The sequence below is a fragment of the Emydura macquarii genome, unplaced genomic scaffold (assembly GCF_026122565.2).
Source record: "Emydura macquarii macquarii isolate MOO-44397 ecotype Brisbane River unplaced genomic scaffold, CSIRO-AGI_Emac_v2 contig_480, whole genome shotgun sequence".
Taxonomy (NCBI): domain Eukaryota; kingdom Metazoa; phylum Chordata; order Testudines; family Chelidae; genus Emydura; species Emydura macquarii.
Genome location: NW_027130617.1, coordinates 16,252,111 through 16,270,833, shown reverse-complemented (window position 1 = coordinate 16,270,833; position 18,723 = coordinate 16,252,111).

The window sequence follows — 18,723 nt, the reverse complement described above, 5'->3', positions numbered from 1 at the left end:
TTCTAACTGTATGTTTGATATGGCATGCCCAAGCAGTACAGCAGGCTTTTCTAGTCTGAAAGGAGCTAGTTATCTAACTAAGTAGTCAGCCTGTAAAGGCAGTATACTATCCTAACCATGTACTTCTTTCACTCTAGGTGTTCAGTAGTTTGGTTATTTCTCACTCACACCAATATAAATCCTAACAATTCCACTGAAGTCAATGAAATTACATCAGTATATAGGCCCGATATTTCCAAATCACCGTATAAATTGGACAGATAGAAAAATAATGGCATTCAATTCAACCACATCATTCAGCTACTTAACAGAATGTGTATATGGACAATAGAGGAGCAAAGCATTAAATGGAAAGGTTTGATAGTATTTCAGTAAGTGATGGCTGATAATTATTGATTGCCATATAAGTCTTAAAGAGCTCTGGAGGGAATGTATCAAGAAAGTGGTGATAGCCACAAAGAAGGAAAGGCTCCATATGCTATAGATGGAATGTACTAGGACAGCACAGAAATATCTGATGTATTTGCAGACCTACTTGGGATTTTTTTTTTTTTGCTACCTATTTCTAGAAGCAGAAAAATCCCCCAGAACTGAAAATGCATTTAAATATTTAGAAAAGGAAGAGACAGCTTGTCTGGTCAAACTCTATTAATAAGCCACTCTATTTTAAATGGAGTAAGACAAACATCAGATCTGTGCAGGGTGAAACGATGGCTTTCACTTGGTTAGAAACGTACAGCAAATTAGAGAATAGTTACAATTTTCTGTAAATATTTCACATTGTATAATACAAGAGAAGTTGCTGTGAAAGTCAGGAATACCTCTGCCAATTAAAACAACAGCTAGCCAGCAGAAAAGTCTTCACTTCTCACATGTGCTTTAGTTTATGACTAATACTAAATAATTAAAGCAGCCAGAACCACTGCAGCTGTGCCAGTTGATGGACATTTGCTAGAGTACATGCTGTCTTTGGTGAAAAATAGACATGCATTCTCTGCTATAAAGAAAACACTTGGATTGGAATGCACCTTGCTTTTGTTCCAGCAAGGCTCAGAATGCTATTCAGAGGATAGATATATTTTTGCCACCCTTTATGAAGCTTCTTGTTTTATAGTCTACTGTGTGGAGAAAATCCACCTAACTGAGGATTCTTCAGAAGAAGGTATAAACAACCCATACCATCCATCCTCTCTTCCATAAAGTAATGAACCTAACTGTGCAATATTATTTACTATGGAGAAAGGAAGTTCTTCATTTCCCTGATCACTTTATATTCTGAAACATCAGCAATAGGAATGCCTATTGTGTCAGACCCAGGAAGACAGCAAAAGGCATGAATCTTGCCTGAATCTAAATTAAAACAGAACCAAGCAATTTAAGTAGGAATACAGGAATCCTGCTTTAGCATCCTGTCTTTCCCAGTGGCCATTACTAGGTGCTTCAGGTAAGGAATAGAAATCTTTGGTGGAAAATTATGTAAAAAACTACTCACTGGGAAAATGTCTTCCTACCCATCCAGCTAGGGATTGGCGTATGCCCTGAAGCACAAAGCTTTATATCCTTTCCAGATTTTTTCTTTTTAATCCTCACTATGTAACTCTCAATATGGTCATTATCCAGATACAAGCCAATTCTTTTTTGACTCTCTGTATGTGCTTTCCCTCAATGATATATTGTGGCAATAAATTCTACAAATTAACAGTTCAATCTGTAAATAAGCATTTATTTTTATTAGTTTAAACTGGTTTCCTGTAAGACTGTTGTTAGGCACTTGTGGCCTGATCTGTAGAGGTTCTGTACACATCTAGATTGCACACTGCTCTTTCAAGGAAACTAATGAAGCCATAGGTTGATTGTCAGAACTTGCAAGATTGTTCAGAGAGTCTTAATAAAATTGGACTAATAAATGAATAAGGCTCACTAATAACAATTAATACTTCAGTGATATGGTTATGTGAGCACCTCTACAGGAGTTCAAATCTCTTTATATTTTCAGAACATACCAAAGAGTACAAGTATCATTCAAGGGAAATGTGATATTTTAACATGTGCAGAATCAAAATGTACTTGTGTGTATGAGAAGCGTTCTCTTATAACCTTAAATATTGATATCTAATATTTGTAGTTGGTGATGCATTTTAAAAAAGGTATCTTGGTTTATGCATTGTTAATAAATCTGTCCTTCCATGGATACATTTTATTAGCATATATGAGAATGATAGGTATGATACCATTGGAATGTTTAAGGACATATGCAATGGAGAAGATTTTGTATACAACTAAGATTTATTTATAATCTAAACTTTGTCTCTTATCTCAGTGTGATTAGCCAAGTTACATAAGCAAAAGATTCTTCTGGTAGAAAGTAACTTTCCAAAATAAATGTTATAAATGTGTTAGAAAAATACTTGTTCCCATTTGAAGCTTATTAAAGAGAGATACATCAATTGTATACATCCTTACTCTCTATATTGCTGATACTGCTGATAATATTGTATATAAGCCATTTTATAAATGCCAGGTGCTGAAACTCATTCTGCTATCACCATTTACAACAAGAATTGAGATGACCAGACATGTTCCTTTGCCCCAGGATACTGAAATGCCCCTTTCATTATTACTATTGGACCACTCTATCCTAACACCAGCTTCAGTTAAATGTTGAAAGTGTGCCCTCCAACCATTTAAGATGCAGTCCCAGCCGAAACTTTGCAGTGCTTATCAGGAGGAAATCCAGAGAATTTTTTAAAAATGAAGCATTCTTGCCAAGTTCCCGAGCATATCTAATTTTAAATTTCAGGCATGAAATAAGAATTAAAGGATGTCATAGTGAGAGTCACAGTACAACACTAAAATAATCGAGGAGAGGCTGCTCCATTTGCTAAACAAGCTGTTTCTCATTGATAAATTTTGAGAAAGTCAGTTCACTTTGGTATGCGCAAGTAGAATATACATAAAACTTTTAAATGACGATGTAAATGTCATGTCAAAAGTTATAAAGCTCAATAGAAACTGAACTAGGGATTTTTGCTTTTCACACAGTTGCTGTTAACTTCTTCTATTTGTTAACCGAATATGAATGGCAATGGAATTTTTTAAACTTAATAAGAACTAGAGCTGAATGAATCATTTACAGCATGGTCTCTGTACTACAGGTTGCGCTGTTCAGGTAGCACCTACAATCATGTGGAGTCCCATTAAAATCAGCGAGACTCTGCACTTACGCAAGTCTCTCACAGGAAGTCCACAGTCAAGCCAGGAACTGAACCCAGGCTCTTATGTTCTCATGCTGTCTCCACTGGACCATCCTTCCTCTGCACTCAGCAGACGGTGCTGCTGTGACAATTCAGGGCAACTGCTCCTATAGTTCCTCTCCATGGGCCAGCAAGAAGGACACACAATCTCTGGCTTCCAGCTCCCCAGGGTGGAGACCCGTGTCTCCCTCCCTTCTGACTGGGATATATCCAGGCTGCTGCGTTCCCTGCCTTCATTGTGTTATTCTCTGGACAGAGAGGTTGCCCAGGACACCTGCTTGCTTCAGAGATAGTTAACAGGTAACTGCCATACTTATAAGATACCCAAAACTTCCTAGACAAGCCTACTTTATTATTAAGATACAAAGCACTATAGAGAAAACATATTAAAAACATTGAAAGAACGTGTATGCATGGTAAAAAGCTTACCAGAGTTCACCCCAATCTGGATTTTGGCAGGAGTAGTCCTTTAACTGTCCACCCAGGGGGATTCCTTGTGTTTACAAGTCATTGGAGCTTCACAGAGCCAGCACCCAGTCTTATGGGTCTCATGAAACCAAGTCCTTCCAACCCTATCTAAGGATTGGGGTTTTCGTAGATGAGGGGTCCAGTCTGTTCGCAGGATCAGGAAGAAGGCCATCAGCCAGTTTAAAGCCAGGCTATTTATCCAAAAATCCTTTGTTTGTTGGTCCCTGGAGAATCCAGTTTGAATCAGACCTCTCCAGCAGGGTGGCTTCAAATGGCTGATAATAGAGGAAGTTCATTAGCATCCCCCCACTAGAGAAAATATATATAATGCCTCCTTAACACATACACAACTTCATTTTTAATACAATGTACCCCAAAGGTATTAACGCTAATTCAACAAGGTTTAACTTACTTCTGTAAAGTTTATCTTAATTCTAAGCTTTGCTCAGGATATTACAAAACATCATCAGTACTTGACAGCCTCTTTTTATTCTGCTCAGTATGAACAAGAAGGGGATGGTGACCATTTTCTTTGTGAGGGCCCTGGGGCTTTGAAATTTGGCCACTTCCCTTAGTGTGAAAGATCCTGAATCTGCTAACCTTCACGCTTGCTGCAGAGTTCTTCTTCCCCTTCCTTCCCCCCAACCCCAAGCATTTAAAACCTGAGATGGGGAAGGAGAATCACAGCTGGGAAATTGTGGGAGGGCGGTCTGAGCTTTTACATTGCCTGGCTTGCTGTTGGTGCATTATCTTGAATTGGGCTACTAGGAATTAGTTCTGATGTGTTTTTTTAGTTATGTTACAGACTCTTTTCAGGGATGATTTTAAGCATTTGTGAAAATCCAAATAATAAATTTAGTTTTGTAGTGTATTGAGGACTGTGTTGGCATTGTAAGCTATCACTTAATATGTGGGGGATGGGTCCTTGTCTTTCTTTCGGGCTAGCTAGGAAGCTCTGTAGCAAATTGTGATGAGAGTCAGTCTAGTAAGAGCCATCTTAAAAGCAGGGAGTTGGAACTTCTGCCTTGGGAAGCAGCCTGTTTCTCTCCCTTCCTCTCTCTGCTTTTGTGTTCTTATGTGCAGCTGTTGTGTCCGCTAGGAAATAAAGCCATGTTACTTTGCAATCTTTCAGCAATAGTATTTATCTAAATTCTCTGGTTGTATGCTGTGAACATAAGTTTATGTAACACAGTTATTCATTGGGGTTGAGAAAGCTAGAAAGCAGTCACAGGGAGTTGGATAGCAAATTAGAAATAAGTTTTCATTTCAATATAGCAGCAAATAAGGCTACTTGTCATGGTAGCCATATCACCAAGAAAGGAGGTTATGAGTCTTCCTCTGTACAGCTATGGTGAGCCTACACCAGTGCTATCACACTCAGTTCTGGGTACGCCAGAAAGGTGTAGTCAAATTGGAGGATGCTCAGAGCAGAGCAACTAAAATATTGCGGTATGTGGGGGGGAGGGGAAGGTGCATGAAGAATTGACATGAGAAAATATGTAAAATAGTTAAATATGCATAACTTGGGAAAATGGTGTCTAACAACCACATCCTTCAAAGAGATCAATGTAAGTGAGAAGTTATTTCCATGCACAGTCACAATTAAGTCTTTTGCAGGACTAGGGTGTTAGAAAATGGTATCATGTGAAATCTCTGGGTTTCCATATGGTAATATTGTCCTTCTCTATCCCACTGAATATCTGTATTTCAGAAATTCAACTATTTGTCCTGTTATTTTGGCTCTTCCACATCCTACTTTGAGAAAGCTTCTTAGTTATAAAATCATCTTCCTTTCAGAGTGAAGCAGACCCATATATAGACTAATGCTCACCTAATTATCCTTAGGTCTCCTGAATTCAACATTCTTTCTTACCTTCTCTCCTGTCTCAGTACCAAAGAACTCCACTAGACAAATGTTTTAATTCAGAATCATATATCTCTGAGATAGACAGATATTTGCTGTACAAAGTTTTTTCTCAATTTGATACCTAAGGCTTTGCATTTCCTGAATTTTTCTTTGTGTTTCAGGCTCATCTTAATCCAACAAAAAACAGTTAAAAGTGCCAAGATCCACCTGCTTTTGAGTAAAAACACAAGTTACTGGGGGTTTTGACACAACCATAAAACATTTGTGTAAAGCTGTGCTTGGGGTCCCATAAAAGGTTTGTAAAACTTTTGAAAAACCTGGACTGAACTTCAAGTTTGTAATAAAAGCCTAAACCAGCAGAGTTTTGCCTTGTTTCGGGATTTACTGTGAACAGTTTGCACAGTGATCATTCAAACCTGCACATAGTCAGTGTTTTCCTTACTTCTCTGGAGCATTCAGGAGATGGTGTTATATGGAGAACACTAGCAGTGCTTTTAAAGATGTCTGCCAACATTTTATCTATAGTGTGACTGGCGCTGCCAAGATTTTTTGTTTCATTCTCAGAGCTGCCACATCCAAAAGTGATGCTTCCAACACTGTCATGGCTGCATAGGAACAGCTGCCGGATTAGTGGTAGGAAGTCATTCTCATTATTGCCAGGTCATTGTATGTTCTGTTTATAACTGCTGCAGCGTTATTTTCACAGTGAGTGGAGGAAAGTCCCAGCTATCATGCAGCAAAGTCTTTACTAACAAGATTTTTCAGCCTCATTTTGCCAACCCAAGAAATTAAGGAGAACATCCATAAATTTATATTAATAACTCAAAAATTATACCTTTCCACTCCACACTTGTTTCCATCCACCCAATTCTTCATATCACTCTATGTCTCTGACATCTCCCCCTGGATTTCTTATCAACAACTTAAATAGAACATGATCAAACAGTGAACTCCCTATTTTTTCTTCCCAGACCTTCCTGTCCTCCTACTGTCTGTATCACTAGCAACATTGCTATCCTTCCAGCCATTCAGACCCATGACTGGGGGTCACCTTTTACTCCTACTCTGCCTTACCCAATTTATCTGCTCTTGCCTCTTTCTATGAGTCCCTCTCCCTCTTGGCCACTTTTCTTTAAAGATGCCAGCCTTGAAAGCCCATTTGTCTGCTTCTCCCAAAAAAGTCTCAGACCTTTCTTCCATGTTTTCTTCCTTATACCTGGAATGCCCTCACTAAACTGATCCATAAGAGCTACCTCTACTGTGACACCTACAAAAAAAGAACCAACCACTGCTAGCAAATTTTGATGGCTGTTTGGGGACAACTATCTATCTATCTTTAAATTAAGACAATGGATACCATCAAATGAAGCAATAATTGACTATTGTAGCCAAGTGATCTTGTTTTCATTATCATCATCCTCACCCCCCTCTTCTCCTTTGTTTGGTTTGTTACTCACCTGTTTCATTTTTTCTCATATGAGATGGCAAGCTGTTTGGGATAGGGAACTTGTCCACCTCAGTATTTGTACACTATCCAGCACAATGGGGCCTCAATCTTAATTGTTACCTCTGGCTTCTACTGTCACATACATAAATAATAATGATGATGTCTTAAACAGAACCTTTTCATGTTTGCACATTATGAATTGTGTGCCAGGTTTATTCCTTCAGAATCTGTTTAGAGTAGAGGGAAATCTACCACTGTACGGTTTTCTTTCAGGTACATGAAGACAATTATAGAGAGTGGTTTATGGAAATGGGAATCTCCTCACAAATAAACATATGAATTAATTTATACAAATTAGAGATCAATTCATACCAAATAGCTTTAAAAGTTGGGAAAATTAGGAACAAAACTGATATTTTGGATCAGACTGGGGGAGGGGGAGAGAGATCCATTGAATTCAGTATGCTGTCACTAACAGTGGTCAGTACCAGAAATGCTGCAGTAGGCAGTTATGTCTTAACCTGTCTCTGGGGATGATTTTCTCCTAACCCCAATAGTTAGAATTTGCTTTAAACACTGGACTCAAACTTCGCTCTTTTTAATCTGGAATCAAATTTTGCATCTTGGTCCCAGCTCAGATAAAGAGAACTTTGTCTTCTTATCTCTAGATCTTACAAGCTATTTACAAAGGCAGATAAGTATCTATATTCCTGTTTTACAAATGGGGAAACTGAGGCAAAATAAGTGACTTATTCAAAGTCACACAGAGGGAAACAGAACCCAGGCTTCCTGACTCTCAGCCCCCTGCTCAAAAGCACTATACAATGCTGAGTTACCTTAGAAGATACCTTTAGATGGCAGAAAGAAACAAGAGTAGAATAGCATCTTCTCCTACCATTCATGTGCAATATGTATAGTCAACCACTCCACTTTCTCATTCCTCAGGGGGTCCATCATCTCTCACCTCCTGTTTGGCAGACCCTATACTAAGTAATGCTGCACAGTAGGAAGAGAAAAGGAAAAGAGCCAGAGAGAAGGGATGGCAGCTGCTTTCATAAAGGGGAGTATAGCAGCACTTTTCCCTCCACAAATGTATTTAGCATTCACATTTTAATTTTTGGAAGAAACTTTTATCTCACTGTCCATCGCAGATGGACACCACAGGCAAGGGAGCTGAAAGGAAGAAATGTAATAATTAAAAATGCTTTCTTCCCAAGGCTGGGTTTGTTTTTCATCCTAGTTCATTTTAGTGATTTTCTTTTCCTATGACTTAAATAAATATTTACGAAAATAATAATAATATGTTAATCCTCTTTCCTGAAAGTTTAGCCTCATAAGGACCTTGTCACTTACATCTTGCAACAAACTACACTTGCTCACGGGATGGATAATGACAATGATTTGTGAAGGAGAGGGTTCCTTCAGGAGGAATTTGGGGGGTTAGTTTTCCAGGGGCTTGACTTGGGAGAGGCAGGAAAATGCCTAAGCAAATCATTACAGTCTATAATGCCTCTGCAGAATTAGTTTCTTTTAGAGTTTCTCAGAAAATAAAAGAGAGTAGAAGAAAGGGCTAATAGTAATGATGCCTTGGCATTCACCTGCTGAATTACTTCAAATAGCCCAGGCTTGGGTTAACGAGAGCTGTTAGTAACAACTTCTATTATAGCCTGCAGCAGATTGTAGTTTGCCGCTGAAAGTAATATTAGTGAATGAGGCAACAGCAGTGGCGTGGAGTCTTTCATTCTTTCTATTAACTACACATACATAACTAAAACCAAAGAAAAATTATTATTATCTGACATTGTTAATTAGTTTGTGCATGATTGCTCTGATTTGTAATTTACCTTTTAACAGACTTTGAAGCTATTTCTTGGAGCTTCCTAGACACCATTCATGTTAGCAGTGGATTACAGTTTCATGGAATAAGGGCAGATACCTTTACTGGTTCTCAGTTGGTTAAATCAGTGGAACAAGGCCTGATATTGTCACAATTGAGTAAATAAAATCTTTTACTCCAAGAGAGAGTCATTCGTCCCTACACTGAAGGTTCTGAGGAAGGAATCTCTCCTGGTTAACATTAGTCTGTGTTTTTAGAAGCCAGTTGTGTAGAATAAGTTATCTTTTATCTTAGATTCAATGTTATTTTAATACACCTATTTATGTATTTCATTATATTTGGAGTTCTATTATTTCCTGCACCTTGAAGAATGTTAACAATTAGAGAGGAAGTAATCACTCTCCTAATCCCCAAAGCAGATGTCTCCACTATCCTTCCTACCTACCTACCTGTAATCTCACTACCTGTCCTCTCTAGTCTTCTGAACTCTTCCTCATCTTTTTCCTACTTTATCCTCAGGCACTTTTTCCTTACCTACTTTTCAGACTATTCTTTCTTTCCATTGCACTCCCTACTGATGCCATCTGGGGCTCTACCCTTGGCCATCTCTTCCTCTATATAATCTTCCCCAGGTAATCTCATTTGATCCTAAGTCTTCAGGTAAAAATTTCAAAGCTGCCTAAGTGATTTAGGATCTTAAGTCCCATTTTCAAAAGTGAGAGGCACCAAAGGTCCAGCTTTTTAAAGGTGCTTGAAGATGTTCCTAGGTGCCTTATTCCCATTAATTTCAATGGACCTTATCGAAAAAAACTATTTTGTGAAAAATGTTGAGTTTTTGATTTTACATTCCTATTCCAGACAAAACTAAATTTCAAAATCTTGGAATTTGCCACAACAGAAATTATTAATTTCAATGACTTCTATGAGCTTTTTGTCTTTCCACTTAACCCTTTGCTTCTTGGGGTAGAACCCATGACAAAACCCCAGACTTAGGTATCTGAGTCCTGCTTTGGCTCCACTCTGATCCACAAAAACTCTGCCGAACCCTGCAGGTGCCAAAATTCATACAGCACTTAAGTTTTTCAGAGTAGAAGTGCCTGTGTTTCTGCCTCTGTACATGCACACTGCTGTCTCCCTTTAGGCATCTGGATAACTATCTCCTGCTTAAGCCCCACAGCAAGTCAAAAATCGGGGGAAGATAGGTGTTCGGTCACCCAAGTCGTGTGCATGGCCTATTATGGAAGGTGTGCTCAGAGATTGCGTACCAGATTGGGTCCTATTCAAAATCCATATGGAAGGAAGAAGTAGAGATGCTGGTGCCCACCTTATAACTTTTAGCCCAGTGGTTAGAGCACTTTCATGGGATGTGGGAGATACAAGTTTAATTCGCCTCTCTCTCCCAGGGAGTAGAAAGGATTTGAACGAGACTCTCTCACCTCACAGGAGAGTTCTCTAATCATTGAGCTATGGGATATTCTGACATGGAGGTCCCTCAGTCCCTCCTGTTGGAGCTGTTGCACTCTCAATAAATAATGAAAGAGTGTTGAGCAGTGGGACCCAGGATCTCCCACTTCCCACATGCATGCCCTAAACACTGGCCCACCGAATCATTCCCATTCTCGCTTTCTTTTTCTCTGGTCCAATGACTATGTTCATGGTGCCCAGTACAAATTATATAAAGACACACTGAAGTCAACTTGAAAGCATGTCAGGTTGACCCCGGTAATTGGGAAGCAATAGGCCACAACAGACCAAGGTGGTGACAGATTATGATACCACGGTGTTTTTTATATATATATTTTCCCCTTGGAATAACTATATACATTTGTGGAGCTGAAACTGAAATCATCATATTTCAACTTCAAAAATATCACTTGAGTGTAGAAAAGGACTCTAGTGACTATAGAAATAAACCTATAGGAGTAAATTCACTGCTGGTGCCTTGAGGCACATCTCTATTAACTTCAGTGGAGTTATGCCCATTTCCACAATAGAGAATTTGGCCCATATACTCTCTAACCTGCCAGTAGAGGGTAACACATACCCAAAGATCTGATCTTTCTCTCCCTGAAATCAATAGCAAAACCCCCTCCCAATGAAATCACTGAGAGCAGGATTAAGTTCAAAGCTACCCACAACCAAAATAGTTAGGAAATTTGATTAATTACAATCTGGTTTCTTGACAGTTAGCCAGTGCATGGATTCTCAAAACTTTAAACTATATAGAAAGTTGGAATGGGTAGTAACCAACTGTCCTTGACTGAGGTGGAGATAAAGAAATGTTAGACAAAAGTCAAAATTCTGAATTGAGGCAATAGTTAACCTCTGACAGAAAGACTGTGTAATAAATTATCTTCAAACTTAATGGAAATGTTCTCCTTTGTCTTTAGAGTAACTCTGGCAATTTGGGGGTCCAATTTGTAATTAGAGGGGAGGCTAACATAGGTCTTTGTAATGGAAGCAGGTTATAACCTTAACTTGATATTCATAATACGTCCCTGAAGAGAGGTCCTTTACATCCTGAAAGCCTGTACAGTATAATTTTGAAGCTGGTCCACTAAACGGTATAACAGTCTATCTTGCTTAGTTTTCTTAAGAACTTTGATTCATACTGTGCTCAGTTCTTGTCCCAGCGGGAAAGATTTATTTTTAAACCTCTTTCTCACATTTATTAAAATAATTCCCTCTTCACCAGGAAATCAGCCTTGGGGATGCCTGTTTCTTTCGCTAATAATTTTGTCTTTTGCAGTTCTTCAAGAAGTTCTGAGTAACAATTGACTGGTAAGAAGCTTAGTTTTTGTAAACTAAAAACAAAAAGATGTAAAATATCATACTAACAGAGCAAAAAATCCACTCATACAGAATATTGTAGAATATTGCAATCAGGAGTGTGGAGAATGGATGGATGGACTGTTATGAAAAAATAGGATTATACAAATACATGTGCACAAAATTGCTGCATCATCATGAAGGACAGCATATCGTACAATAATCTTAGATCCTGGTGTCTCGCAAAGTGGCCAGTTGTCATTGAAGTGCCTCAGTAGTTTTTTCAGATAAGTAAGTGTGGGAAAAGAATGTTCCATGGTAGCTGCAATCATGAACATGGTACGAAACTTTTTTAGAGTATATTGAGAAAGAATATGGGGTCACACTGAGCCAGAGTTTCCAAAATGGCACAGAGTTTCCTTGCCAGCTTTGCTTCTATCGCTAGTATTGCTCAGATCAGACTTTACGTTGCTTCAGATCAGAACTTTGTACCATTGAGCAAATATGGCAAGCAGTGTCTTCTTTTCTATTCAATTCCATTGTAGATATATTTGCTGAAGTATATAGGTAGTGAAGCATTAAAACTGGAGACTATCATTGCAAGCTCTAAATCTGTCATTTAAGCATATGACTATTGCATCGCTAAAGGGAATACATAGTAGATACTGCTGCACAGAGTGAGATGATATATTTTGCAGGTGCTGTTGACACTAGATAGCACGGGGTATTGTAGACCAGCGCCACTTGCCATTTGTTTTGTTCTTGCACAGTGTTTGCTGAGTCCATCCTCATTTTGCCCCCTTTCTTGGAAGCTCTGTTTCACCATTACAATGTGGTTTTTTGCAAGTTAGTTGTTCTGTACTGTGGATCGGTGCCAGAACTGTCTCATGCAAATCTGCTTCAAGAATGTTGAATTCTCAACCAAATGAGCACACAAGCTGTCTCTATTTACCCCCTATGTGTCTATCCATGGTTTTGCATCCCACTGCAGAAAACCTGTCTCATAATAAATCATTAATTAGATTTTAAGCTCTTTGAGTCATGGACTTTCTGTTACCTGTTTGTACAGCACCAAGCACAATGGGACCCTGATCTTGTTAGGCCTTTGATCATTATAATTGATCTTAAGTTTATCTAACTCCTGACCTTAAAAACTCATATGCTTTTGCTCTGCATCACATCAAATACTGCTGCTACTGCAGCATATCCTCCTTTCTGCTGTAATTGCTTTCTCTTGCTCACAAGCTAGTAAATAATATATGTTCACATTAGAGTGTTTGTCCCTGGGGGGAGGACTTTTCATTCACCTCACTGTTTTTTTCAAACATGCTACTGTATGTGACACTATGAGATAAAGAAAGTAAACAAGCAGATTTTAGCTTGAATGGGTGCCAAAGCTCAAATTCACAAACTGTGTACAGTTGCTTAATAGAAGATTGGATCCTTTCTGGTCAGTATCACTTGATAATTGTAACAATACCTTACACTTCTATAGCACATCTTCCTCTAAGGAGATCATAGAATAATACAATAGGGAATATTAATGTTCTATGGCCATTTTACAGATAAAGAAAGTGAGGCCCACAGAGGTTAAATGACTTATACGAGGTCACCAAATGAGGCAGTGTTAAAATGAGAACTACAACTCAGATTTTATGACTTTTCAAGCACTACTTTGTGGGTGTTATCCTGGTCCCAATTCAATATTGTCAGGATTTCACCCCGTGTCCAATTGCTTCTCAGGCAGGGCACACTGTATTTGCAAATTCTCACAATGTATGACTGTCTGCTAAACTATTCAGATAAGGTGACTACAGACTTTCTATACAAAGGAAGGAATGGCTTGTCTAGGAAATCACAACAAGTAATATTAAAAGCAATGTAGCAAGCATGGCTCTTGACTGAAAACCTGGTCTTTATGGAATGCCCCATATTGCCCCATTACTAGAGGCAATAAACCCAAGGACAAAGAGAGAAAGGAGTAAGCACTTGGTAATCTCATCATGCAGCTTCTATAAAATATTCCCTGCAGTGTACGATTGTTCAAAGCTGCACATGCTGCGTGTTTGCTTGCTGAGTGAGAAAACTAGCTGCCACTCACTGAGATAGATTGAAAAGAAAAGAAATGGAGTGACCTGTTAACAGACATGTGGTGTGTGGTCTCTCTAGGCTACAAGTCCATACATTAGTGGTCAGTTTTTCAAATCAGATGCTCTTCAAGCCTTTTTGATTGGGTGCAATGGTCATGCTTGGCCCTGGAGGAGGGCCTTATTTAAATGTCTATCAGTGGCAAGTCACACCTATTTGTCCCTAAAGGGAGATCTTTTCTCCCTACTCCATTCCTGTCTTTCATGATCTGCACTGCAGGTAAAGTTCCTATTATTTGTACTCTATTTTTTTTCTACATCTCTTACTGTATTAAACAATACTACCATTTCAATATCTATATTAAACACTTACATTTCCATCAGAGGGTCTCAAAGCATTCTGTGAATATGAATGAATTAAGCTATACATAGTACCTCAGTAAGGTTGGTATGATTATTCCGCTCTTACAGATCGAAAAACTGAGGCACACAGAGATGAAGGACATTTTTATACCTGGGCCCCTAAAGTCAGATAGCTATAGAGATGAGAAAACACTGAAAGCAACTTCCACATTAGTGGAAGCTCTGGGTGGTCAGCACTTTTGAGAACTAAAATATGGATTTAGCTGCTCAACTTTAGGCATCCAGGTTTGAAAATGTTGGCTAAGACAGTTGCCAAAGGTCACAGAAGACATCCCTGGTAACCCAGGGGTTACTATCCCGACTTTCTAGTTCCTAGTTTCCATGTCTAACCACAAGTATAGCCAGGAATATGATGGTGCCATACAAAGTAACCTCCAGTGAAAGTACTTATTCCTCTTAATAACTCAGTGTTTTTGGATTCCCATCTTCATGTACCAGCTCTCATGTTCAGCCTTCTTTCAACCTTAATTCTTTCGAACTAACTTGTCTGTTTGTGAATATTCTGTTATTTTGTCACTTTGAGTGGGACTTCCAGAGAGCAAAAGGGATGAGGAATATATATAAGGAGAATGTGATTATAAAACCACAAAAAATGGCTCGGGGACTCAGGGACATGTGTAGGACCTGGAACTATTTTAATTATTTTTTTTAAATAGGTTAGATTTCTAATTGCCAGTGTACTTTAAATTATTAAAGTTTATGACTTATATACTGCATACACAAGAATATATAATAGGACTCATATCAAAATATTAGACTCTTTCAGTGCCTATCACAAGTAAACAATACAGAAAAGATTGTAATATACCATACAGCTAGCAGCCCTAAATGTGGCAGGAGAGGGACTGAGAATAAAAACCCAAACAGAAAGGACAAAAAGCCTCTTTTATACATGACATCCATATGAGAGCTTGCTTCCAGCAATGGCTCTGTTCTCTAAGTTACAAGGACTTAGTGATTTAAATCATCATAATTTTCATAAGGAACCAAGGACTCTAAGTTGCTTGGGAAAGACACCATAACATGGTGTAGAATATAACATTCTCTGACATGCTAATGGGGAGTGAATTTAGCATTAATACCATTTAAAAAAAAATGAACTATAGTTGTTTCCTGTTTTGCTCATTTCAGTATTGCACTGTAAAAGTGAATGTTTCTTATAAAATAATGTGGAGCTTTTTTATATTTTTAATAATGGTGTGCTGAATTTGGATAGTTTCATTTGCAATTTAAGTAATGCTTTGTTCTGATGAGACCTCTGGAGGTGGTTTTGACATTTAAAAGTGATGTGAAGAGATTCAAAGTGATTAAAGCTGTCAAATGTTACCCTAATTGTGTGACTGCAATCTTTTCAGCCTCTTTCAATGAGTGTATACATTATACACGCTGCACAGCACTTCTGTTTAGATTGAGGTTTTTCATTAATGCCAGCCTGATTGACAGAAATTATTGCAAGATCACAAGTGAAACTAAATTAGTTTGCTACTTCAGTCAAGCAACATGCACAGCCATGAACATTCAAGGTACTTTTAACTATTTACTCGTTTCTTGCAAAACAAGTGTTACAGTAGTGACATCTTTACCAATAACCATACTGACTTTTAGTAACAAGGATCATTATGTCTGCTGGAATTATTTTAACTCTATATTAAAATAGAAAGCCTGGCTTGAGGGGTTATTTGTTTTTATCTCATTCTTTATCTTAAAGAACAAAAGTTTCCAGTGTGTTACTCTGGTTAATTATGAACAAGGGAGTATTTCATTAATATTTTTGCAATGTACTTATGGCAGCTGCAATTGTTTTGGATATTCTGTATACATTAAGGGAAAAAAAGAAAAGGAAAGAGTATTGCAGAATACCTAGATTTTGGGAATATGTTTGAATAAGCAAGAAGCAATAATTTATACAGACTGGGAAATGTAAGGTATAAACTAGGAAGTATTCTATAGGGGAAAATATTGCAGAGAGATGGGGACAGTGACCTAGCTGGATTTGCCAGGCTTGAATCTATTCTCTTTGAAATTAACATTATTGAAAAAACTTTTACTATAGTGGGAGCTGTCCCATGCTCCATGTCTAGTTCCTATGATCATGAAGTTAACCTCTTCTGAATCATCCAAAAGCAGCATGAAAATGTACAATATAATATGAAAGAAAACTTAGTCAAAACCTGGAAAGGGTAGAATTATTGGATTTTTTCAATCATAGCAGACATTTCTGCATAACATAGAGGACTATTGGATGTAGAGGTTAGAGGATTCATTGTAGATGAGCCTCCAAGGAAGAGAGTGTTGGTGTGATACGCAAAGGAAAAGGAGGAACTGAACTGTCTGCTTTTGTAAGGCACCAAAGTGGTTGCTGTTTAAGTGAAATTATTATTTATAATAAACAGGTCCCTTTTCTTTGATCTGCCCTGGAGGGTGTTTCTGGGAAAAATTTGCTCTTCCTAAACCAGTCACCATCATCTTTATTTATAAAAGGCTGAAAGATGAATGAGTCCTTTGAAAGTAATGAAGCTAGTAGAGACTCTGCCATAAACGCTTCTGTTGGCTAACATGCCAGAGGGTTTGGGACCAGAGCTGTAAGAACCAGATTAAACTGGGGTCAGCTGGGAAGTGGCAAAAAGGCCATTGCTGTTCTAATTGGAGTGAGACTACACTAGGGTTAGCCAGAGAGAAGCTGACTGAGAAGCTAGACTGCTGACAAGGATGAGACAGCCCTGGGGTGAGTTCCTGGAGAGGATCAGAGGAGCCAAACCCAGTGCAACTTAGTTGGACACCTTTGGGATAACTGATGCACCAGGAAAAGCTGTATAATGAACCAGGTTACCAGGAATCTCATGTTCGAGCAATACTGAAACAAGTAACAGCACCCAAGGGGCATGCAAGCAAATGTTCAACTTTTGGCCTCACTAAACTGAGAAGCATTTATTTTTAAATAAATATTCCTACAGTGTTTACTTAAGGGTGGTTAGGGCCAGATTGTGAACCCTGAACCTATACTGGTGAGCAATGACTTGCACTGGTGTCAATGGGACTGTTCCTGTGTGTCACTCCTAACACCTTATTCTCATTATTGAGTAACCTGGCCTCCTCTGAAAATGGTTTGATCTGTTATTTGCCCTACAGAGAGGTTGGTGTTTTTAGCATGGTTTCAGAGACCTTTCTTCTGCATAAGAGATGGTTAGGGTACCTGATTAAAATGGATATGACAAAATAGTCAATAGCATGCAGTAAATCTTAGAATGCATGGCTGTAACCATAATCAGACCTTTTTTCATAACATTAATTACATCGGTAACTAGGTTTCTCGGGGTTTAATACCACTTCTCTGGATATGCAATGAATGAAGCTTCTGTGGGACTCAAGAATTTCATATGGCCAAACAAACACTGAACCTGAAGGCTCAGATCACAAATAGCCTGATTAGACATGCTAATGGATGAGCTAGACAGACATGTAGACACAAAAAGAAATAAAAATGAACCTTAATACTGATAATGACAGCAGCAATTACTGTGACAAGATTATCTCAACTGGAGTTACCCTACCAAGGGCATCACACTTGAGAAAAGAATTTAACTGGCTCCAAGCTACAGAGCAAATAATCTTACAACAAGGACACAGGAAACAGATATAAACAAGTCCTGATATCAACCTGAAGATGTGAGACAAAAAGAGCTGAAAGAAATAAACCTTTGGGTTCAGCTTCTGCAGCAGGAGGCTGGATGGGCATCCATCCCTACACATGCTCTTGTGTAAGATGAGTCAGCTAAATGTCAATTGTATTGAAAAGGGTTATCTCACTAACCTTGCCCCAAGTTAGCACATTGTGCAGTGGTGTGAGCATGATGGACAGATATCTCTTATAATTTTTTAAAATATTTTTGTCAGGCCTCACCCCCAGTGCCCAGGCATCCTTTGCGGAACCTTATCTCAAAGCTCTGTTGGCACTTCATGATAAAATAAATAATGCTGGGCACATTTTTAACAGCTGTCACAAGGAGATAGGCAATCTAGTGACAAAAGTAACCCGTTCTCTTTTCTTTGTGCTGCCCAATTATCATTGCTTCCACTCTACTCAAGTTCAGCAACTCACTGTTTTCAGGGCTGCAGAACACAGAAGAATTTCATATTTTAAATGTTAATTGTTTCATTGCAAATTATTATGTTGCTTTTCTTGTTCTCAATGATTCATTGTCAGCCTACATCAATGCCATGTTCTGTGTTAAGGGAATTATCTGTGTCATTGATGCCTTTTGGAATTCTGCAGTCATTTCAGTCATGAGGAAGTCTCTTGACAACAGGTTAAGAATTAATTATAATTCATAATTATAGCAGTTAACAAAAAAGCTCAAGTTTGGATGGCTTTAATGCTTGGTGAGGGTAAGCAATAGAGCTGGGTGAATAATTCATAACAAATAATGTATTCAGTGAATTTGCCAAATAATGTCCGCAAATAATTCTTGGTCTTCAGCTTGTTTGTAAGCAGTTCATTGTGAGTATTGCCATATTTACATTTTAAGCTATTTAGATTTAACACACAGGTTGCATGGTATGTTTCTGCTTTA